General features: G+C 44.5%; 1 protein-coding gene across 33 annotated transcripts in view; it reads left to right on the top strand.

The window, feature by feature from the left end:
- EPB41L3 (erythrocyte membrane protein band 4.1 like 3) overlaps positions 1 to 24,436 on the top strand; it is an 826,134-nt gene that overhangs the window by 310,634 nt on the left and 491,064 nt on the right. The window lies entirely within an intron of this gene.

Here is a 24,436-nt window from a genome sequence, read left to right as displayed (position 1 = left end):
GAGTGGCCTCAGCTTTCCTTTGCTGCTTGCCTTCAATTTGAAACCGAGCAGCTTGTGCCAAACCTTGCCGCTCACATCTGTAACCTGTTGAAGTGGCCCTGCTTTCCTTTGATGGCCGCCTTCAACTTCAACCTGAATGGCTTTCAATAAGCTTTGCTGCTTGCTACCTGTAAACTCAACCCAAGCGGCTTTCATCAAGCTTTGCCGCTAACTACTTTCAACTTTGACCTGACCGGCTTTCTTCAAGCTTTGCAGCTTGCTACCTGTAAACTCAACCCGAATGGCTTTCATCAGACTTTGCCGCTCGCTACTTTCAATTTCGACCCAAGCGGTTTTCGTCAAGCTTTGCTGCTCGCTACTTTCAACTTCGACATTAGCAGCTTTCGTTGACCATAGCTCCTTGCTACCTGCAAACTCAACCCAAGCAACTTTCATCAAACTTTGCTGCTTGCTACTTTCAACTTTGACTGAAGCAGCTTTCGTTAACCTTTGCTGCTCGCTACCTGCAAACTCAGTCTGAGTGGCTTTTGCCAAACTTTGCTGCTTGCTACTTTCAACTTTGACCTGAGCAGCTTTCGTCAAGCTTTGCCGATCGCTGCCTGCAAACCCAAGCGGCTTTCGTCAAACTTTGCTGCTTGCTACTTTCAACTTCAACCCGAGCGGCTTTCGTCAAGCTTTGCCACACCCTACCTTCAAATCCAACCCAAGCAGCTTTAAGCAAACTTTGCTGTTCGCTACTTTCAACTTTGACCCGAGCAGCCTTCATCAAGCTTCAACTCTTGCTACTTTATATCCAACCCAAGCGGCTTTGCCAACTTTTGCCGCTCCCCCCTGGAAACATTGTAGAGCACCCCTGCGCTCCCCTGCCTGCTGCTTCCAGTCTAACCGATCGGCTTGGCAGAGCCTAGTTGCACCCTGCTCCCTGAGAGTAGCGGAACCAGGGCAGAACTGGAGTTGATCAGGACATCATACACCTGTGCCAAGGAGTCCCTCAGCACTTTCCCTTTCGATCTACCGCATTTGCTCAGTAACCTTGCTATTTCTGAAACCCCAAACCCATACTTCTCTATTTGTGAATTTGATCTGTATCATGCTGAACTTGAAAGTATTTAGATAAGCTTTATTTTTCTGCATTCGTGTGAAATCTTTTTCTGTGGTGTGTCTTGTGAAGTTATTGCATGTGTGTTGCACAAGTACTTTACACATTACCTTCTGATTTAGGCCTGCCTGCTTTGCACCAAGCTACCAGAGAGTGAGCACAGGATAATTTTCACCTTGTCATTAATTTGCCATGACTAGGGTTGTGGTTGCTTCTTGGACGGGGTGCATACCTCTGCCAAATAGAGAGCTGATTTGTAAAAGCTCCTATCTTGCTCACAGAAGCTGCCAGAGCCTTCTGGTTTATTTTACTGCAGTCCCTCTTTTTGACTGATACCGGGCGCCAGTAGCAGTTTACAGCACCCACCACTGAAGCTTCCTTAGAACCACTGACTGGCCCAGGGCCCAGTGAAGCGGTCTTATAGTAAGCACCTCCTCAGATGCTTTTGAATGTTAGTCTCTACAAAAAGTCTCTGGCAATGTTAGTAGTGTGGCCTCAATCTTTTTCTTCTTAATGTACCTTACCTTGGGAGGACTAGGAATGGTAACTCTCCACTAGAGACTAGACTGCACACTAAAATATGCTGGACTATGAGACAAGTCTAGAATACAGGTGCTGGGGCATAGAATGGCAGGAGCTTTTAAAGCGTTGGGATTGTGTTTCTCAAGCAGAGACCAGGAAGCCAGAGCCTCACTAACTCCATAAAGCCGGGGCCAGCAAGAGCCAAAGACTCTGTGCTTAATCTGGGCGGGCCTGTGCATCGCTAAACTCACTATGATCACTGTTCAGACAATAACGCCTTTCACGTTTCTTTGTCCCCAGGGCTAATTTTCTTTATTTTTTCATGGTCTGATTGTGGAAATCGCTATACAGTTAACGTAGTAAAAGCAATGTATATATAAATATATAAATTAAGTAAGAACATAAAGATTCGTATACACCCATGCCTGCCAAAAAGCTATTTTAAAAGTCGGAGAGGAGTATCAGCCATGTACCATTACACTTATGAATATTTTGCAACAGAATGTTACACAGACGGCAAATTGCATCCAACCATTATTAATTAGGTCCGGAGTCTATAATAATCCCGCCAGAAAGGCTCGCCGTGTTTCCTGGCTGTGTGCTGCTGTCGTGCTGCACCAAACAAAATCCCTCATTTGGTACTATTCCAATACTCGGCCGAGGCCGCGAATCTCCTTAACGAGGTTTAGCTTTTTTTTTCTTTTTAGATTAGTGTTTTTTTAGGATTAAAAACCCAAACGGAATTAGAATACGATGTCCTCGTTACAGAGGATGTCCCAGGTTATGTAATGTTGCTGACGTTTGGTCTGCTTGTTGTTACTATAAAAGTGCGTGTGCTTCTGCATTCTAGAGCATGTATGTAACACGAGGAATATTATTAAAATGAAATGTAAAGAAAGGAAAAATGTGGCTTTAGAGATTTGTTATCTTTAAGATTAACCTTGAGTTTTTTTCGATCTGGTTTAGAGACTCCTTTAGCTGTTTTGCCAACCTCTTGTAATAATAAAAAAACATTTAAATATAAATAATAAAAAAAATACACACGTGCACACACAAGAGCTTTTGGGTCAGCCGTGTTCATTCACTAGCTTGTTAAAATGTTATTTACATTTTTCTTCAGGCAACTACACATTAATTTATGGCGCAGTGGCCAGCCTCCTCCAGCCACTTGGTGCCTTGCACTGTGAGTGATCAGATCTGCGCACTCACCTAACAAGAAGTGCAATTCAGTGTAAGTGCTGAGAGGCTAATACTTTATTTTGCCAATTCTTTTTCCACTCTTAATTCATATTTTTTTAATAATACTTGAGTTTAAACTTTGTTTTACGATTACAGTAATTCAAAGTTCGTAGAACATTTTCTTTGCACCACTAAGAATCATATTTTTCTATAGGATACATGAACACTAAAACGGGTTTCTGTGCCCGTTCTATGTACACCTGCCTGCTAGTAAACACCCATACTGGTTTATTAATATTATATGTGATTTTAATTTAAAGTTTGACCCCCAAAAAATGGTAGAAAAAGTAGCCGGTCAGTCAAAAAAAATAATTTATTCGGTAACAAAGACCATAAACGTACATAAAACCATACCTAAACTAAAACAGATTGTAGGAAGTTGGCTCTGTATGTGCTATTTCAAAGTAAGGAATAGCATGCACAGAGTCCAAGGGTTCCCCTTAGAGGTAAAATAGTGGTAAAAATAGATAATACTAATGCTCTATTTTGTGGTAGTGTGGTCGAGCAGTAGGCTTATCCAAGGAGTAGTGTTAAGCATTTGTTGTACATACACATAGACAATAAATGAGGTACACACACTCAGAGACAAATCCAGCCAATAGGTTTTTATATAGAAAAATATCTTTTCTTAGTTTATTTTAAGAACCACAGGTTCAAATTCTACATGTAATATCTCATTCGAAAGGTATTGCAGGTAAGTACTTTAGGAACTTCAAATCATCAAAATTGCATGTATACTTTTCAAGTTATTCACAAATAGCTGTTTTAAAAGTGGACACAGTGCAATTTTCACAGTTCCTAGGGGAGGTAAGTATTTGTTAGGTTAACCAGGTAAGTAAGACACTTACAGGGCTTAGTTCTTGGTCCAAGGTAGCCCACCGTTGGGGGTTCAGAGCAACCCCAAAGACACCACACCAGCAGCTCAGGGCCGGTCAGGTGCAGAGTTCAAAGTGGTGCCCAAAACACATAGGCTAGAATGGAGAGAAGGGGGTGCCCCGGTTCCGGTCTGCTTGCAGGTAAGTACCCGCGTCTTCGGAGGGCAGACCAGAGGGGTTTTGTAGGGCACCGGGGGGGACACAAGCCCACACAGAAATTTCACCCTCAGCGGCGCGGGAGCGGCCGGGTGCAGTGTAGAAACAAGCATCGGGTTCGCAATGTTAGTCTATGAGAGATCTCGGGATCTCTTCAGCGCTGCAGGCAGGCAAGGGGGGGGGTTCCTCGGGGAAACCTCCACTTGGGCAAGGGAGAGGGACTCCTGGGGGTCACTTCTCCAGTGAAAGTCCGGTCCTTCAGGTCCTGGGGGCTGCGGGTGCAGGGTCTCTCCCAGGCGTCGGGACTTTGGATTCAAAGAGTCGCGGTCAGGGGAAGCCTCGGGATTCCCTCTGCAGGCGGCGCTGTGGGGGCTCAGGGGGGACAGGTTTTGGTACTCACAGTATCAGAGTAGTCCTGGGGTCCCTCCTGAGGTGTTGGATCTCCACCAGCCGAGTCGGGGTCGCCGGGTGCAGTGATGCAAGTCTCACGCTTCTTGCGGGGAGCTTGCAGGGTTCTTTCAAGGCTGCTGGAAACAAAGTTGCAGCCTTTCTTGGAGCAGGTCCGCTGTCCTCGGGAGTTTCTTGTCTTTTCGAAGCAGGGGCAGTCCTCAGAGGATGTCGAGGTCGCTGGTCCCTTTGGAAGGCGTCGCTGGAGCAGGATCTTTGGAAGGCAGGAGACAGGCCGGTGAGTTTCTGGAGCCAAGGCAGTTGTCGTCTTCTGGTCTTCCTCTGCAGGGGTTTTCAGCTAGGCAGTCCTTCTTCTTGTAGTTGCAGGAATCTGATTTTCTAGGGTTCAGGGTAGCCCTTAAATACTAAATTTAAGGGCGTGTTTAGGTCTGGGGGGTTAGTAGCCAATGGCTACTAGCCCTGAGGGTGGGTACACCCTCTTTGTGCCTCCTCCCAAGGGGAGGGGGTCACAATCCTAACCCTATTGGGGGAATCCTCCATCTGCAAGATGGAGGATTTCTAAAAGTCAGAGTCACCTCAGCTCAGGACACCTTAGGGGCTGTCCTGACTGGTCAGTGACTCCTCCTTGTTGCTTTCTTTGTTCCCTCCAGCCTTGCCGCCAAAAGTGGGGGCCGTGGCCGGAGGGGGCGGGCAACTCCACTAAGCTGGAGTGCCCTGCTGGGCTGTGACAAAGGGGTGAGCCTTTGAGGCTCACCGCCAGGTGTTACAGCTCCTGCCTGGGGGAGGTGTTAGCATCTCCACCCAGTGCAGGCTTTGTTACTGGCCTCAGAGTGACAAAGGCACTCTCCCCATGGGGCCAGCAACATGTCTCTGGTGTGGCAGGCTGCTGGAACTAGTCAGCCTACACAGACAGTCGGTTAAGTTTCAGGGGGCACCTCTAAGGTGCCCTCTGTGGTGTATTTTACAATAAAATGTACACTGGCATCAGTGTGCATTTATTGTGCTGAGAAGTTTGATACCAAACTTCCCAGTTTTCAGTGTAGCCATTATGGTGCTGTGGAGTTCGTGTTTGACAAACTCCCAGACCATATACTCTTATGGCTACCCTGCACTTACAATGTCTAAGGTTTTGTTTAGACACTGTAGGGGTACCATGCTCATGCACTGGTACCCTCACCTATGGTATAGTGCACCCTGCCTTAGGGCTGTAAGGCCTGCTAGAGGGGTGACTGACCTATACTTGCATAGGCAGTGAGAGGCTGGCATGGCACCCTGAGGGGAGTGCCATGTCGACTTACTCGTTTTGTTCTCACTAGCACACACAAGCTGGCAAGCAGTGTGTCTGTGCTGAGTGAGAGGTCTCCAGGGTGGCATAAGACATGCTGCAGCCCTTAGAGACCTTCCTTGGCATCAGGGCCCTTGGTACTAGAAGTACCAGTTACAAGGGACTTATCTGGATGCCAGGGTCTGCCAATTGTGGATACAAAAGTACAGGTTAGGGAAAGAACACTGGTGCTGGGGCCTGGTTAGCAGGCCTCAGCACACTTTCAATTGTAAACATAGCATCAGCAAAGGCAAAAAGTCAGGGGGCAACCATGCCAAGGAGGCATTTCCTTACACAACCCCCCCCCAAACGAAAGAGGATGAGACTAACCTTTCCCAAGAGAGTCTTCATTTTCTAAGTGGAAGAACCTGGAAAGGTCATCTGCATTGGCATGGGCAGTCCCAGGTCTGTGTTCCACTATAAAGTCCATTCCCTGTAGGGAGATGGACCACCTCAACAGTTTAGGATTTTCACCTTTCATTTGCATCAGCCATTTGAGAGGTCTGTGGTCAGTTTGAACTAGGAAGTGAGTCCCAAAGAGGTATGGTCTCAGCTTCTTCAGGGACCAAACCACAGCAAAGGCCTCCCTCTCAATGGCACTCCAACGCTGCTCCCTGGGGAGTAACCTCCTGCTAATGAAAGCAACAGGCTGGTCAAGGCCATCATCATTTGTTTGGGACAAAACTGCCCCTATCCCATGTTCAGAGGCATCAGTCTGCACAATGAACTGCTTAGAATAATCTGGAGCTTTTAGAACTGGTGCTGAGCACATTGCTTGTTTCAGGGTGTCAAAGGCCTGTTGGCATTCCACAGTCCAGTTCACTTTCTTGGGCATTTTCTTGGAGGTGAGTTCAGTGAGGGCTGTCACAATGGATCCATATCCCTTCACAAACCTCCTGTAATACCCAGTCAAGCCAAGGAATGCCCTGACTTGAGTCTGGGTTTTTGGAGCTACCCAGTCCAGAATAGTCTGGATCTTGGGTTGGAGTGGCTGAACTTGGCCTCCACCTACAAGGTGGCCCAAGTAAACCACAGTTCCCTGTCCTATCTGGCATTTGGATGCCTTGATAGAGAGGCCTGCAGATTGCAGAGCCTTCAAAACCTTCTTCAGGTGGACCAGGTGATCCTGCCAGGTGGAGCTAAAGACAGCAATATCATCAAGATAAGCTGTGCTAAAGGACTCCAAGCCAGCAAGGACTTGATTCACCAACCTTTGGAAGGTGGCAGGGGCATTCTTTAAACCAAAGGGCATAACAGTAAACTGATAATGCCCATCAGGTGTGGAGAATGCTGTTTTCTCTTTTGCTCCAGGTGCCATTTTTATTTGCCAGTACCCTGCTGTCAAGTCAAAGGTACTTAAGAATTTGGCAGCACCTAATTTGTCTATGAGCTCATCAGCTCTTGGAATTGGATGAGCATCTGTCTTGGTGACAGAATTGAGCCCTCTGTAGTCCACACAAAACCTCATCTCTTTCTTTCCATCTTTGGTGTGAGGTTTGGGGACTAAGACCACTGGGCTAGCCCAGGGGCTGTCAGAGCGCTCAATTACTCCCAATTCCAGCATCTTGTGGACTTCCACCTTGATGCTTTCCTTAACATGGTCAGATTGTCTAAAGATTTTGTTCTTGACAGGCATGCTGTCTCCTGTGTCCACATCATGGGTACACAGGTGTGTCTGACCAGGGGTTAAGGAGAAGAGTTCAGGAAACTGTTGTAGGACTCTCCTACAATCAGCTTGCTGTTGGCCAGAGAGGGTGTCTGAGTAGATCACTCCATCTACTGTGCCATCTTTTGGGTCTGATGACAGAAGATCAGGGAGAGGTTCACTCTCTGCCTCCTGATCCTCATCTGTTACCATCAACAGATTCACATCAGCCCTGTCATGGAAGAGCTTAAGGCGGTTCACATGGATCACCCTCTTGGGGCTCCTGCTTGTGCCCAGGTCCACCAAGTAGGTGACCTGACTCTTCCTTTCTAGTACTGGGTAAGGGCCACTCCATTTGTCCTGGAGTGCCCTGGGAGCCACAGGCTCCAGAACCCAGACTTTCTGCCCTGGTTGGAACTCAACCAGTGCAGCCTTTTGGTCATACCAAAACTTCTGGAGCTGTTGGCTGGCCTCAAGGTTTTTGGTTGCCTTTTCCATGTACTCTGCCATTCTAGAGCGAAGGCCAAGTACATAGTCCACTATGTCTTGTTTTGGCTCATGGAGAGGTCTCTCCCAGCCTTCTTTAACAAGAGCAAGTGGTCCCCTTACAGGATGACCAAACAGAAGTTCAAAGGGTGAGAATCCTACTCCCTTCTGTGGCACCTCTCTGTAAGCGAAAAGCAGACATGGCAAGAGGACATCCCATCTCCTTTTGAGCTTTTCTGGGAGCCCCATGATCATGCCTTTTAATGTCTTGTTGAATCTCTCAACCAAGCCATTAGTTTGTGGATGGTATGGTGTAGTGAATTTATAAGTCACTCCACACTCATTCCACATGTGCTTTAGGTATGCTGACATGAAGTTGGTACCTCTGTCAGACACCACCTCCTTAGGGAAACCCACTCTGGTAAAGATACCAATGAGGGCCTTGGCTACTGCAGGGGCAGTAGTCGACCTAAGGGGAATAGCTTCAGGATACCTGGTAGCATGATCCACTACTACCAGGATATACATATTTCCTGAGGCTGTGGGAGGTTCTAGTGGACCAACTATGTCCACACCCACTCTTTCAAAGGGAACCCCCACCACTGGAAGTGGAATGAGGGGGGCCTTTGGGTGCCCACCTGTCTTACCACTGGCTTGAGGGGGTACCCCCCTCATTCCACTTCCAGTGGTGGGGGTTCCCTTGAGAGGCAAAACTCCTTAACCATGTTGGACATATTGGGCCAGTAGAAGTGGTTGACTAACCTCTCCCACGTCTTGGTTTGTCCCAAATGTCCAGCAAGGGGAATGTCATGGGCCAATGTTAGGATGAACTCTCTGAACAGCTGAGGCACTACCACTCTCCTAGTGGCACCAGGTTTTGGGTCTCTGGCCTCGGTGTACAGGAGTCCATCTTCCCAATAGACCCTATGTGTTCCATTTTTCTTGCCTTTGGACTCTTCAGCAGCTTGCTGCCTAAGGCCTTCAAGAGAGGGACAGGTTTCTTGTCCCTTACACAGCTCCTCCCTTGAGGGTCCCCCTGGGCCTAAGAGCTCAACCTGATAAGGTTCAAGCACCAAAGGCTCAGTTCCCTCAGAGGGCAGAACTTCTTCCTGAGAAGAGAGGTTCCCTTTCTGTTGCTGTGTTGCAGTTGGTTTCCCAACTGACTTTCCTGTTCTCTTGGTAGGCTGGGCCATTTTTCCAGACTCCAGCTCTACTTTTTCACCCTGTGCCTTGCATTGTGCTCTTGTTTTCACACACACCAGTTCAGGGATACCCAGCATTGCTGCATGGGTTTTTAGTTCTACCTCAGCCCATGCTGAGGACTCCAGGTCATTTCCAAGCAGACAGTCCACTGGGATATTTGAGGATACCACCACCTGTTTCAGGCCATTGACCCCTCCCCATTCTAAAGTAACCATTGCCATGGGATGTACTTTTCTCTGATTGTCAGCGTTGGTGACTGTGTAAGTTTTTCCAGTCAGGTATTGGCCAGGGGAAACCAGTTTCTCTGTCACCATGGTGACACTGGCACCTGTATCCCTCAGGCCCTCTATTCTAGTCCCGTTAATTAAGAGTTGCTGTCTGTATTTTTGCATGTTAGGCGGCCAGACAGCTAGTGTGGCTAAATCCACCCCACCCTCAGAAACTAGAGTAGCTTCAGTGTGGACCCTGATTTGCTCTGGGCACACTGTTGATCCCACTTGGAGACTAGCCATACCAGTGTTACCTGGATGGGAGTTTGGAGTGGAACCTTTCTTGGGACAGGCCTTGTCTCCAGTTTGGTGTCCATGCTGTTTACAGCTATGACACCAGGCCTTTTTGGGATCAAAGTTTTTACCCTTGTACCCATTGTTTTGTGAAGAGGCTCTGGGCCCACCCTCCTGTGCAGGTTTTTGGGGGCCTGTAGAAGACTCTTTACTATTTTTAGTTTTGGTTGTCTCATCACCCTTCCCCTGGGGAGGCTTTGTGACCCCTTTCTTTTGGTCACCCCCTGTTGAAGTCTTGGACACCCTTGTCTTGACCCAATGGTCCGCCTTCTTTCCCAATTCTTGGGGAGAAATTGGTCCTAGGTCTACCAGATGCTGATGCAGTTTATCATTGAAACAATTACTTAACAGGTGTTCTTTCACAAATAAATTGTACAGCCCATCATAATTACTTACACCACTGCCTTGAATCCAACCATCTAGTGTTTTCACTGAGTAGTCAACAAAGTCAACCCAGGTCTGGCTCGAGGATTTTTGAGCCCCCCTGAACCTAATCCTGTACTCCTCAGTGGAGAATCCAAAGCCCTCAATCAGGGTACCCTTCATGAGGTCATAAGATTCTGCATCTTTTCCAGAGAGTGTGAGGAGTCTATCCCTACACTTTCCAGTGAACATTTCCCAAAGGAGAGCACCCCAGTGAGATCTGTTCACTTTTCTGGTTACACAAGCCCCCTCAAAAGCTGTGAACCACTTGGTGATGTCATCACCATCTTCAAATTTTGTCACAATCCCTTTGGGGATTTTTAACATGTCAGGAGAATCTCTGACCCTATTTATATTGCTGCCACCATTGATGGGTCCTAGGCCCATCTCTTGTCTTTCCCTTTCTATGGCTAGGAGCTGTCTCTCTAAAGCCAATCTTTTGGCCATCCTGGCTAACAGGAGGTCATCTTCACTGAGAGCATCCTCAGTGATTTCAGAAATGTGGGACCCTCCTGTGAGGGACTCACCATTTCTGACTAACACAGTTGGAGACAGGACTTGAGGGGTCCTGTTCTCCCTATTTAGGACTGGAGGAGGGACATTGGCCTCCAAGTCACTAATTTCTTCCTCTGTGATGTCATCATCAGAGGGGTTGGCTTTTTCAAACTCTGCCAACAGCTCCTGGAGCTGAATTTTGGTAGGTCTGGAGCCAATGGTTATTTTTTTGATATTACAGAGAGACCTTAGCTCCCTCATCTTAAGATGGAGGTAAGGTGTGGTGTCGAGTTCCACCACATTCATCTCTGTATCAGACATTATTTTGCTAAAAGTTGGAAGACTTTTTAAAGAATCTAAAACTGTTTCTAGAATCTAATTTCAAACTTTTAACAAACTTTTAAACTCTAAAAGACAATGCTAAACAGGGACTTAACACACAAGGCCCTAGCAGGACTTTTAAGAATTTAGAAAAATTTCAAATTGCAAAAATGAATTTCTAATGACAATTTTGGAATTTGTCGTGTGATCAGGTATTGGCTGAGTAGTCCAGCAAATGCAAAGTCTTGTACCCCACCGCTGATCCACCAATGTAGGAAGTTGGCTCTGTATGTGCTATTTCAAAGTAAGGAATAGCATGCACAGAGTCCAAGGGTTCCCCTTAGAGGTAAAATAGTGGTAAAAATAGATAATACTAATGCTCTATTTTGTGGTAGTGTGGTCGAGCAGTAGGCTTATCCAAGGAGTAGTGTTAAGCATTTGTTGTACATACACATAGACAATAAATGAGGTACACACACTCAGAGACAAATCCAGCCAATAGGTTTTTATATAGAAAAATAACTTTTCTTAGTTTATTTTAAGAACCACAGGTTCAAATTCTACATGTAATATCTCATTCGAAAGGTATTGCAGGTAAGTACTTTAGGAACTTCAAATCATCAAAATTGCATGTATACTTTTCAAGTTATTCACAAATAGCTGTTTTAAAAGTGGACACAGTGCAATTTTCACAGTTCCTAGGGGAGGTAAGTATTTGTTAGGTTAACCAGGTAAGTAAGACACTTACAGGGCTTAGTTCTTGGTCCAAGGTAGCCCACCGTTGGGGGTTCAGAGCAACCCCAAAGACACCACACCAGCAGCTCAGGGCCGGTCAGGTGCAGAGTTCAAAGTGGTGCCCAAAACACATAGGCTAGAATGGAGAGAAGGGGGTGCCCCGGTTCCGGTCTGCTTGCAGGTAAGTACCCGCGTCTTCGGAGGGCAGACCAGAGGGGTTTTGTAGGGCACCGGGGGGGACACAAGCCCACACAGAAATTTCACCCTCAGCGGCGCGGGAGCGGCCGGGTGCAGTGTAGAAACAAGCGTCGGGTTCGCAATGTTAGTCTATGAGAGATCTCGGGATCTCTTCAGCGCTGCAGGCAGGCAAGGGGGGGGTTCCTCGGGGAAACCTCCACTTGGGCAAGGGAGAGGGACTCCTGGGGGTCACTTCTCCAGTGAAAGTCCGGTCCTTCAGGTCCTGGGGGCTGCGGGTGCAGGGTCTCTCCCAGGCGTCGGGACTTTGGATTCAAAGAGTCGCGGTCAGGGGAAGCCTCGGGATTCCCTCTGCAGGCGGCGCTGTGGGGGCTCAGGGGGGACAGGTTTTGGTACTCACAGTATCAGAGTAGTCCTGGGGTCCCTCCTGAGGTGTTGGATCTCCACCAGCCGAGTCGGGGTCGCCGGGTGCAGTGATGCAAGTCTCACGCTTCTTGCAGGGAGCTTGCAGGGTTCTTTCAAGGCTGCTGGAAACAAAGTTGCAGCCTTTCTTGGAGCAGGTCCGCTGTCCTCGGGAGTTTCTTGTCTTTTCGAAGCAGGGGCAGTCCTCAGAGGATGTCGAGGTCGCTGGTCCCTTTGGAAGGCGTCGCTGGAGCAGGATCTTTGGAAGGCAGGAGACAGGCCGGTGAGTTTCTGGAGCCAAGGCAGTTGTCGTCTTCTGGTCTTCCTCTGCAGGGGTTTTCAGCTAGGCAGTCCTTCTTCTTGTAGTTGCAGGAATCTGATTTTCTAGGGTTCAGGGTAGCCCTTAAATACTAAATTTAAGGGCGTGTTTAGGTCTGGGGGGTTAGTAGCCAATGGCTACTAGCCCTGAGGGTGGGTACACCCTCTTTGTGCCTCCTCCCAAGGGGAGGGGGTCACAATCCTAACCCTATTGGGGGAATCCTCCATCTGCAAGATGGAGGATTTCTAAAAGTCAGAGTCACCTCAGCTCAGGACACCTTAGGGGCTGTCCTGACTGGTCAGTGACTCCTCCTTGTTGCTTTCTTTGTTCCCTCCAGCCTTGCCGCCAAAAGTGGGGGCCGTGGCCGGAGGGGGCGGGCAACTCCACTAAGCTGGACTGCCCTGCTGGGCTGTGACAAAGGGGTGAGCCTTTGAGGCTCACCGCCAGGTGTTACAGCTCCTGCCTGGGGGAGGTGTTAGCATCTCCACCCAGTGCAGGCTTTGTTACTGGCCTCAGAGTGACAAAGGCACTCTCCCCATGGGGCCAGCAACATGTCTCTGGTGTGGCAGGCTGCTGGAACTAGTCAGCCTACACAGACAGTCGGTTAAGTTTCAGGGGGCACCTCTAAGGTGCCCTCTGTGGTGTATTTTACAATAAAATGTACACTGGCATCAGTGTGCATTTATTGTGCTGAGAAGTTTGATACCAAACTTCCCAGTTTTCAGTGTAGCCATTATGGTGCTGTGGAGTTCGTGTTTGACAAACTCCCAGACCATATACTCTTATGGCTACCCTGCACTTACAATGTCTAAGGTTTTGTTTAGACACTGTAGGGGTACCATGCTCATGCACTGGTACCCTCACCTATGGTATAGTGCACCCTGCCTTAGGGCTGTAAGGCCTGCTAGAGGGGTGACTGACCTATACTTGCATAGGCAGTGAGAGGCTGGCATGGCACCCTGAGGGGAGTGCCATGTCGACTTACTCGTTTTGTTCTCACTAGCACACACAAGCTGGCAAGCAGTGTGTCTGTGCTGAGTGAGAGGTCTCCAGGGTGGCATAAGACATGCTGCAGCCCTTAGAGACCTTCCTTGGCATCAGGGCCCTTGGTACTAGAAGTACCAGTTACAAGGGACTTATCTGGATGCCAGGGTCTGCCAATTGTGGATACAAAAGTACAGGTTAGGGAAAGAACACTGGTGCTGGGGCCTGGTTAGCAGGCCTCAGCACACTTTCAATTGTAAACATAGCATCAGCAAAGGCAAAAAGTCAGGGGGCAACCATGCCAAGGAGGCATTTCCTTACACAGATAAAATATACAATCAAATGAAAAGAAAGAAAAAAATTACACCTATATATTGTACATTTCCACACAAGTATATACATAAAATCAGACATAAAAATCAGACGACTTACTAGCTGTGTAAGGTATGTATACAAATCTCATAAGACTTTAAAAAGACAGTTACAGCCATAGCGACAGAACTTAAGCACAATGCGCCCGGTAATTACATTAAATTGTGAGAAAATTCTCTAGGTGTAACATTATAGTTGTTGTCAGCAGACCTCAGACCGGCAAGTGCAGTTCAGTCATATGTATTGGAGCTAAAACTCACACGTGACATAGACAGTAGCCACTCTGGGTACAGAGTTGACTCAATGTGGTTTGACTTTAAGTGTGTAAAACAGATTATCAGAGAATTGCAAATATAAAATGTCAGCATATGGAGTTAGCTAGAAAGCTATCGTAAGTGAGGCGGAGAGAAGAGAATATCATCTTAACATAACTTATCAAAACATATCATAAAGCAGATCACTTCATAACTTTAGCTCTAATGCTTCAGCTCCAGTTTAAGTATTTGGCAACAGCACATACAACTGATTCTTTGGTCTCAACGCACAACAGCCTGAGTGCCACTAAACATTGCTTGGTCCCAGGTTGCCTTCAAATTGGAAGGATGCACCCCCTCCACGGACATGTATAGCCCGAGCAAAAGAAAAGAAAGTGTTGTACGGCTTCTTTTGCTTGTGTGAACACTGGGCAAATAGTACACACATCTGCCATAGAATTCCATTTTGAACAGAAAGAAAGAAATGAAAGAGTTTCATGTCTAAACATAACATACAGAAGACTGGCAGCTGGAGTTGAGACGCAATCAAGGAAATATTCAAACTCACTATAGAGTTTAAACTATACAAATTTTGTAGTGAGGGATCCTTGGTTCTTGTTGCTCACCTCAAGGCCCCACCTGTAGATCCAAAAAGCGTTCTTAAGCAAGTCCTTGGGAAGATGCAGCAGACACCCATTATCTAGTCAATGATCCTCAAGGCCTAGTTGTAGCAGATTATCCTTGATGTGGGATACCCTTTTTATTTTTCATTTATTATCTATTGCCACTATTTCCTTGAAGGCCTCATAGTACTCATCAAGGGCAGGAGTATGTCTTAGCCTGTGCCAATAAAGGGAGGGTATGAGTTGTGCTTTATGGATAATGGGTTTAACTCTCATGTCCCATTGTAATTGTATTAATATAGTGCTTACTACCCCTGATGAGGCGTCAAAGTGCTTTTCGGCCAGTAGCATGCTACTCTGGAACCCACAAGGATTAGTGGTGGATCGGTATAGGGAAACATGAGTTTAGTATTACTATTAGTATAGGAAGGTATAAGTTAATTTGAGCAGAGGGCATGCGAGTCAGGATGGGTAGATGAGGAAAGATTCTAGGAAGGGATATTTCTGAGATTATAGTAGTAGAGTGGGTTTGGGATGATTCAGAGAGTAGAGGTAGAGGACATATAAATAGAGATATAGGGTGATGGTGAGACAGAATAAAGCTTTCAAGAGTAATTTGTTTTTCTTTTATTTTTCTCTTGTTCAGTAGGACTAAAGTAATAAATACGTAGATAAGTGATTACATATTATGAGGGTATATGTGTAAGGACTATAGTATAATTAGATATTTAGTTGTATCGTATAATCACAGAATTTCAAGTGTTATAGTACTTGAATTTAATTTATTTGTGCACTTTTCTAACATTATTTTATCTTTCCTCAATATTTCAATAGTGAAATGCTTGTAGATAAATAGTTAAGATAATATTTACCTATTGTGATAGATAAAATGAAAACAGACTCGTAAGCATCTAATCAAACAACATAAATAAAAACTATGTAATGACCTATGAACATGTTAAGCGTAGAATAATATACATTTATATATATACATATACATATATATATATATATATATATATATATATATATATATATATATATATATATATATATATATATATATATACATACTTACATACATGCATATATATACACACACACATACATACATTGTAAAGGCAATAAGGGTGTACTTTTGAGGAGACTCAACAGAGATCTTATAAAGTTAATTTCAGCTACACCCAGCGCAGACAGTCCTGAGGAGCCCCACAACTCAGCTCTATGTAAGCAACTACTCTCTGCATTAAAACTGTAAACGTTCAAAGCTGGCGATATACGCTTTACTTTTGAAGACCAGTGCAACTTCAGAATTCCAGACACATTTTGACATATATCCAGCTGCTTTCCTGAACTTGAGGGGATCATGTCATGTTCCTAGTTAGCCTAAACCCTAAATAGTCAAATGCAGTTAGTCTAGGCTACTTCCCTCAAGATGAGTTGAGACTCTGAAAGATCTCTGGGGTTCGATGGTCGTAAATTTAGTTGTAGTGTGATTTATCACCAACCCTCGCACAATTCAAAAAGTTGCAAAGCGATCCACCAAAGTCTGCAGGACTGGAGTCTTAGATACCAGCAGGGCATCTTTTGCAAACAGAAGTGGTGGTATCTTTCAGCCTGAAACCCTTGGTGCGTTGCTCTCACAGTCTTCAAGCTGGGCCACAACATGGTTACGGTACAGGAAGAATAAGGTTGGAGCGAGTACACATCCCTGCTATACACCCTTGTGTATCTTTATGTGTTCTTTAAGTTCGCCCAAATAACCCCAGCACACTTGGGCATATGTATCTTGGTGCCTACATATCAGAATACCAGGCACCAGAATTTTGTGACATCCTTAGATTTTGCTGTATCATATATGTCCTCCCAAATCTGAGTTTCCCAGGCAATGTGAGCTCTTGCCTTGGCCTGTTTATATTATTTCCTTCTTTGCCTGATTTAATCAACACTATTACTCTCTAGGGCATGGTGCAGCTCATTTTTTTCTCTCCTGCAGTGTGGGTTATACCATGTAGTGTCTGATTTTGCAGACGATGCAAACCCAGAGTGGGTCTCCAGGAAGCATTCCCCCACTATATGGAAAAGTTTCACATTGATGGTTCCCTCACCAAGATTTTTGTCCTGTGGAGGAATAGGACAATCCAAACCCACTATTGCCTCTAAGAGGGCCTTCTTCATTACAGCTCTAAGATCAGACGACCACTATTTCGGCCCATTCAACTCTGCGCCTATTGTTTGAGAGGATCAAACCCTTGGAAAGTGAAGGTGGAACATCCATCAGTTGATTAGTTAGATCAGACTGTATGCAGTGGAAAGCATTATGGTCATTGTAGCTCCTGGTGAGTGTCTTCATATCTACTACATTTCTCCACAAGGAGAAAGAAATCAGTATATACTCGATCCTACTAGTTATGCAGATCAGACTTTGTACAACCATTACATGCTTGTAGTCCAAAGGATATTGTAAATGAAAGTAATTGGTATGCAGTATCTGTCCAGCGTTTCACCTGTACTGTGCTTAATATGGGTACACCCCATTCCTCATCCTCTGCCTAAGTAAGGGAATGACCATTGTTCTGAAATGGTTTGAAAGTGGTGTTAAAATCTCCTGCAATACATAGGGAATTGTGTGTGCGTAGATTGAGCCATGTGTGCCATAAGTTGTTTCATCGTAAGTATTTAGCCCTCTCCTCTATTTACCCAAGTGTACACATTATATAAAGGAAACTTACGACTGTTCTTCTCTATAATGGTTAAAGTTGAATATCAGGAGAGGCGATAGCAAGTTGGGACAGGTTAGTGTTTAATGAGGTCTGTATCTAAAATAAAAGGTCACCAGAAGGGCGACCTTTCCCATTATATGTTGCAGGGGTAAAATAATTTACATAACCAGATCTGTATACAGATTCCTGTATTCCAGTATCTGTATACTCCATATCTCCTGGAATAGGCATATGTCAAACTGATCTGTGAATGCGCCCCATGCCGGGTCACTAAGCTTTGATCTCTCTCCAGCCACATTCCAAGACATGATATTTAAGGTATTTTTATCCCTTGGGAATCGGGTAGTGGTCTCAAAGACCCTGTAGGGTTAGATACGTGAGATAGGACCACTCCCCCGGAGAATATCTTATGTTGTGATATCCCATCAGCAGTGAAGGACTCTCCACCCTTAGCAGATGTACAGTAACACCTGTTTCCAAGACCATCCATCATCGAGGTCCCCAGGTCTTTAATTAAAGATGAAGATTGGAGGTGTTATAGGACTTGGGGAATAAATTAGTATTAGCCCTGCTAGATGGCCTTACAAGCTGTTTTAGCTTCCCAACTTCAGCCGACAGGACTGCTACCTGCAATATCAGACCAGTGACCTCACTCTGTTTCCTTTCAACCATCCTAAAGATACAAGCAATATCAACAGCATCATTTGACCTGCATCCAGTAACTACAGTAGGTCAGCCCTACTAAGTGTCAACATCTGGTAATTCCCTGATCCCTTCACCTTCCCTCCCTCTCTCCCTTATACTGCTGGGTATCTGCAAGAACGAAATACATATTTGTGCATACAGTTGTAGGCTCCAACAGGGCAATTACATGCTCATTAGGTTAAGTGTTGGGTAGTGGTCAATACGAATGTCAGAGGTAGGCACCAGGGGCACACTAGACAATAAGGCATCCAGGTTTTGCATTAGGACTAGGGGTTTACTCATCAACTTGCTGGAAAATATAGGGGCAATTCTGCCAGCTGCTTTCCAATGATTAGAGCTTTTAACGTTATTGCCTACAAGAGTGTTTCAACCTGTTCAATTAAGCTGTCAATATCTTTAAGTGTAGTGCTGGCAGGGGGCCTATCCCTTTGATCAGTAGAAGTGGGCTTAAATGTTTTCTTCTACTTCCCTGGCAACATTTCTGTAGCTTTGCACTTACCCATTGCAGGAAAGGAACCATGAAAGGGATGCCTGGGAAACTTTACAGATTTAGCAACCCTTAAGTATAACCAATAACCTTTCTACAACAACAGCCAAATTGGGAGACCAAAAAACCCACTCCAACAGGGCCCGGAGAGGAAGTGCAAACACGCATTTAAGACAAGATAGTGCTTTCATGTCAAGGGGCCACCTGCATCACAACCACCCTCCTGCTTTCTCTCTATAATGTATAAGCTTCCAGCGCACCCCCGTTCAAAGTTCAAAGAAGAGTGCAGGTGAAGATTGGGCTGACATGTGGCAAAGAGGCAAGCTGCCAGCTGCACCTCACGCTCCCTGGGCCCCCCAAAGCGTAAGCAGAACAAGTAAGGGGCAATGCCTTACCTCAACGTGCATCCAGATGGAAAATGCCGGAGATGTAAGCGTGAATTATGATGGCATACAAAAATGCAAGGAGACAAATATCAGAACCACACACGGTCTTAAACTGCCACTTGACAAAACTCTCATCTCGCTCTATCAGGTACATTAATCATCAGAACTATCTTGGCAATTTTATTGTTGCCTGAAAACTGTTGGGTATACAAGGAACTCTGCAATGCTTTTAAAACGGCTGACCTGCTACAAAACTGCCTCCCCCAGTAACAAAAGCAACCTCCATCCTTCTCAAGGAAACACTCGATGCCTGGTGCAGCCAGTCTGGAACAGTATGACTTCCAATTTTCCTTTGCTCATCTCCATGACATTAGTTGTTTTTATCGGTTTTGATTCAGAGGTGTCCTCAGTGGGGATACACTCACCTTGTTTTCAGAAGATGTGATCCCACCTGTTCAAAAGCATAGGCTGCCCTTTTGCTTCCAAAATGAGGACTTTGTAGACCCTACGAGGCCTTAGTGTAGCACTTGTTTTGTTTTCTGCCCTGTCAAAGACCCAAACATTTCCTTTGAGGTGTATGCAAAGAATAAATGATGTTGAATGTGTGCTTCTGTTGTTGTTTGAATCTACTATTGCTCCTCAGCTCCCAAACTTCCTTTCATGTGGAAGTTTGCGATGTGGAGGAGCATCAACCCTTTCACGTTTATGTACTTGCTAGGGAAGTGATAAACTCAGACTGTAAGTAGGCAATCAAATAAAGGAAGCCAACAGCATCAGTTGTGTCTATGTTAATTAGAAACTTTATAGGAAATTACATTTCCTTCAGAATGAGAGAAAGTTAAAGACATAATCCTCCAATGGTAGCGTGGGAACTCTGATGATATTGATCGAACAGAGAAAATGTGATGCTGCCCCGTTGAGTAAGGGCTGAATTATCACCTGCTCCTCTGTATGCATTTTACTTCTCTTAATGGAAAATTTAACTCACATTGAATTTGACAATTAATATTTAAATGATCATACATTAGGTGGTTAAGTGTCTATTACTTCTCAAATCTCATAGGTAAGCCATTATTAATTACCGAAATCCTTAGTTGTCCACACTGGCCTCTGTCTTACAGTGATGCCACTTGAGGTGAGAGTTGGGGCCAAGCCTTCGTGCTGGAATCCAGTTTGAAGACTTTCAGACTTTGGTAGCCTAACATGTCTGTCTGTTTGTTACCTTTGGATCATTGTTTGTTCTTCCGGGGGGCATTTCAGTGATTCAACCTTTTCGTCACCTAATAGTTTCAACTAAAATAATCTCAAGTGATATTAATAGTGTTCTGCTTGACTTTCCTGTTATTGCTAACTGGAAAACCTTTTTAAGTAACTTCAAGCTACAAATATAAAGAAAAAATAGGTTGCACATATTTTACTGGAATTTGCAGGTCATATCTAACTAATATTGGAAATGCTAGGAACAATAAAACTTGGAATCAGATTAGTCATCAAAGACATTAAGACAGATGCTGACAAACTCTCATCCCCATTGACTGCTTATCTAGAGATCTCATCCTGCTTACAGTTCTAGCTTCCACCTTATGTAGCAGAAGATGGAGGTCACGAAGCATGCCATTGCACATTGTGAATGTTGATGCCCTTCGATTAATAGTTCAGTACCTTACATGACTACACAGTTGAGGACCACATTGCTTTAAGTGGGGTTTCGTTTTTGGAAAGTTAGTTGAAGATCTTTGGAGGATTTTACATAGTTCCTAAGGCATTGGGAGAGACAGTGTTGAATGTGTTGCATATGGTGTGCTTGTGGACTCTGAGCTGTTTCTTTCTAACAGAATTTACTGTCATGTTGAAGGATCAAGATTTCTAAGGTGCATTTGTCATCGTTCCAACAGTTGAGACAGATGTAAGCATAGGAAGAAGGCAGATCATCTCGGGAAATCCCATATGGTTCTGTTTAGATTGGACTTCTGCTCGGATTAATGGCAGGAACTATATCTTCATAAAATGCAGACAACTGTTCAAGGTAGTTCACATACAACAATATCACCAAGAGAAATTGATACTAGCATTACCTCCAGAAGCAGAGTAGGTTGACAACAGGACATATTTCTATGCTTGATTTATTTATAGTAAGCTATGACACTACTTGATGATGAAGAAGAGCCAGTGTTCCAGAAATAGTCAGTGCATTTCTATAAGACTCTTTAAAGTTGGCTTAAATATAGACATAATTTACTGTATATGGCCCTTATACATACCTGTTATCGTAAACTGTATTAAAAGTTATTAACTTGTGTGTTAACAGCTGTGGTGTGAGAGCCTTGAAAAACGAGTCTAGTTTTCAAGTTCTCTGACATCACAGCAGCCAAATGGTAAGTTTCAACGTGTTCTGTGTTTGGGCATTGATCCTCTGTCTCTCCTGGATCTCTAGTGACCTGAGGAGGTGGTAGAACAGTAAATGAGATGCTGCTGTCTCCATCGTCTCTCTCAGGTTTCATCAAACCGTAGGGAGAGAGATAAATGATGATTGACACTCTTGCACCACCATGCTGGTAGGTAAATTATTCTGTGCTGGCAGTGGCTCTGACAGTCCTGCTGTTGCACATCACCTGAGTGCATTTATCATTGAAGGACTCTAGATCAGTGGCACCATTGTGCATAAGTCTCTGCAGAGGTTTCGCAAGCAAGGAGAAGTTGGAAATCCATTGTCAACTTCAGCTAACCTCCACTAGACACATCCTCACTTCTCTCTGTGTTGTAGGAGGGTTCATTCTCAGAATCGCAAAGATGCGTTTGTTAGACACCTTCCTCATTCCTTTCTCTAGCACTGAGTTGGCAGCGGAGGGGATTCTCGGAAGATTAACTGTGAGAGTAGAAAAGTTGTATATATAATATACTGTCCCTGCCAAAAAGTCTATATTGGAAGTAATATTCGTCCTCTAAAAACTCAAGAACATTACCGGAATATCCTTAAATTGGAAGCCAAGGCGCCTCTTGAGGAACACTACAAAGCTTTTCATCCTAATGACAGTCATTTCACCTTTTGTGGCCTACAACGTATCACATTGTCGCCAAAGGGGGGGCGACTTACACCTGCGCTTACGCCAAGAAGAAAGCCGGATGATCATCCATCATGATACAGTGAATACTGGTCTAAACAAGGAGGATGAGTGGCATTATTGGTTGCTTTAATGTGATTGATGTATTTTGACCCCATGCATTGGCCTTTATGTATCTCTGTTTTTATCCCTACGAGTGTCTCTTATATATCATCCACGTTTTTTTCGGGTCTTTTTCTGGTTCATCTGCTGCCAATCTTTATAGAATAATCACCCCAAGGGTTTAACTTACAAGTATGTCATTGTCCTTCGTTTGTATTTTCCTTTTTTCTTTTTTCTTCCTTCTTTTTCCTTTTCCGTTTCTCACTTTTCTGTCTTCCTTCCACTTTAGATTCAAGCTTTAGAGTCTTCATTTTTAACCTTTTTTGTGGCTCTTATCAAGTTCTAATATACCTCTATTTTTCTGTTTATACACTATTTTTATCTTGCATGTTATTAACGATTTTCTTTTTCTTAGCAAATTTGGCCTCAGTTTTGCCCTCTTTTAAAATGGCGCAGCCACTTTCGGATGCTATCAAAATCTCTTAGTCCTTCCTCTATTTCGGTACTTCCAAAACACAGGAGGGACCACCGCCATTTAATCGCGGTTTCCTCCGGCACGTCCTTAGCGATTTACCGCAGGACGCGTCGGGACATATCTTTGTTTGTTCATCTCTACTTTCATTGGTAAGGGTAAAACTTTACCGTTTTCTTCCACCGATTGTAAGGTTCTTGAGTGGCCTTTTTTTACATCCCTCTCGGACCCTGTTAAGTTATAGCTCGATAACTTGCTTACACTCGCAGACTGCTTGTATTCCTCTATAAACCCGAGGTCCATTGATGTACCGCGTACTTAGTGATTGCCATTAATTCATCTTGGATCAGTCCATTACTCCTTTTATTGTATCCCAATTTAAATTGAATTTAGTTGTGTAATATGCCTAAGTGGGATATCGTATGGTTCTACAAATGATGGGTTAACTATTATCTGTAACAACTTCTTGTTATGTGGCTTTTTAAATGTCATATACATTTCTGTGCCCAGATCTGTATCAACAACCGAGATAATTTATGTCAGAAGATTTTCCAACTGTATTGAATATGGTATGTTACCAATACAGGTCATCTTTTTACTTTTTTATTTTATTTTTATAAACAAATTTCTTTATTTAATTACTCTCTTAACTTGCCTTGAGCATGACTGTACTAAAACCACGTGAGTGCCAGCATGTATTCACTAGTTCCTTTGTATTAAACATCACTGGGGGATTGGACTGTACTAAAATTCTTATAATCACTATTCTCACTTTTTGGGAGCGCAGCAGGTAGTTTTCATCCATCTGCACTCAGGAGTTTCATCCTCTTGGTAGCACTTTTTGTCTAGTACGTGATTCACACTGAGTCTCATACTGTCCGTATATATTTCTTACAGCCTTGAGAAAGCCCTTGAGTACTTGCAACGTGGGGCGAAACACGTGTTGGCTGGCTGCAACTCTGTTGAATACTGGAACCTAATTTCTTCTTAAATTAGGAATGCGCCAATTGCCAATTGGGCTGCAATTTTGTTGAAATTTGGAACCTAATATCCTTTCAAATTAGGAACGCGCCAATTGGGCCGCTATTCTGTGGAACATTTGTTAATTGTGCCATTTGAGAGACGGTCTCCTTGATGTCTTTTCAATTTTCTTTTCTTGCAAAATAAATGACTGTTGACCTCTGGAACGCGCCAATTGGGCCGTTATTCAGTGGAACATTTGATAATTGCGCCAACTGAGAGACGGTCTCCTTGATGTCTTTTCAATTTTGATAACTTAGATGTGGGATCTTACCATTCAATAACTCAGTACTTCTGCAATTGGGAGGTCTGGGGTCCAGGCCCTCCGGTTTCAAGTTCCCACAGCCCTCTTAAAACGGCATTCTTCACAGGAAGCCATCTGTCTGGACCCTCCCTTTTCTTCTCTGAAGCAACTTCTTGCTAACGAATATACTTCCTGTTTAAGTCTTTGCTTTATGATGTCTTTCACCTTGAATAGAAGAGAACAACGTAATTCGAAATTGGATAAAGTTTTCAATACGTCTGACGCTGGCACTCCTAACTCTGTTAATACTAATTTTGCATCTGCAAAAAGCACCTTTCTAGCCTTGGAAAAGTCACTCAAAAAGGAAACAGCCAAATGGTGGGAGGTGGCTTCCCTCAAAATATATTTGGAAAACGATCGCATCCCCCGTGGGATTCGTATACTGATTTTTCCACCTACTGATACCACCTCCCAAGAATGTCTTCAAAAATGGGAAGCTAACCTTAAAATGGCCTCAGTAAACATGATTCAACAACTTATTGAAATTTCCCAAGAACAGTTTGAGCGACATAAACAAGAGGTGGATCAACTT

This window comes from Pleurodeles waltl, chromosome 2_2 (assembly GCF_031143425.1).
Source record: "Pleurodeles waltl isolate 20211129_DDA chromosome 2_2, aPleWal1.hap1.20221129, whole genome shotgun sequence".
In the NCBI taxonomy this organism is placed as follows: Eukaryota; Metazoa; Chordata; class Amphibia; order Caudata; family Salamandridae; genus Pleurodeles; species Pleurodeles waltl.
This window is presented reverse-complemented; position numbering and strand designations above follow the sequence as displayed.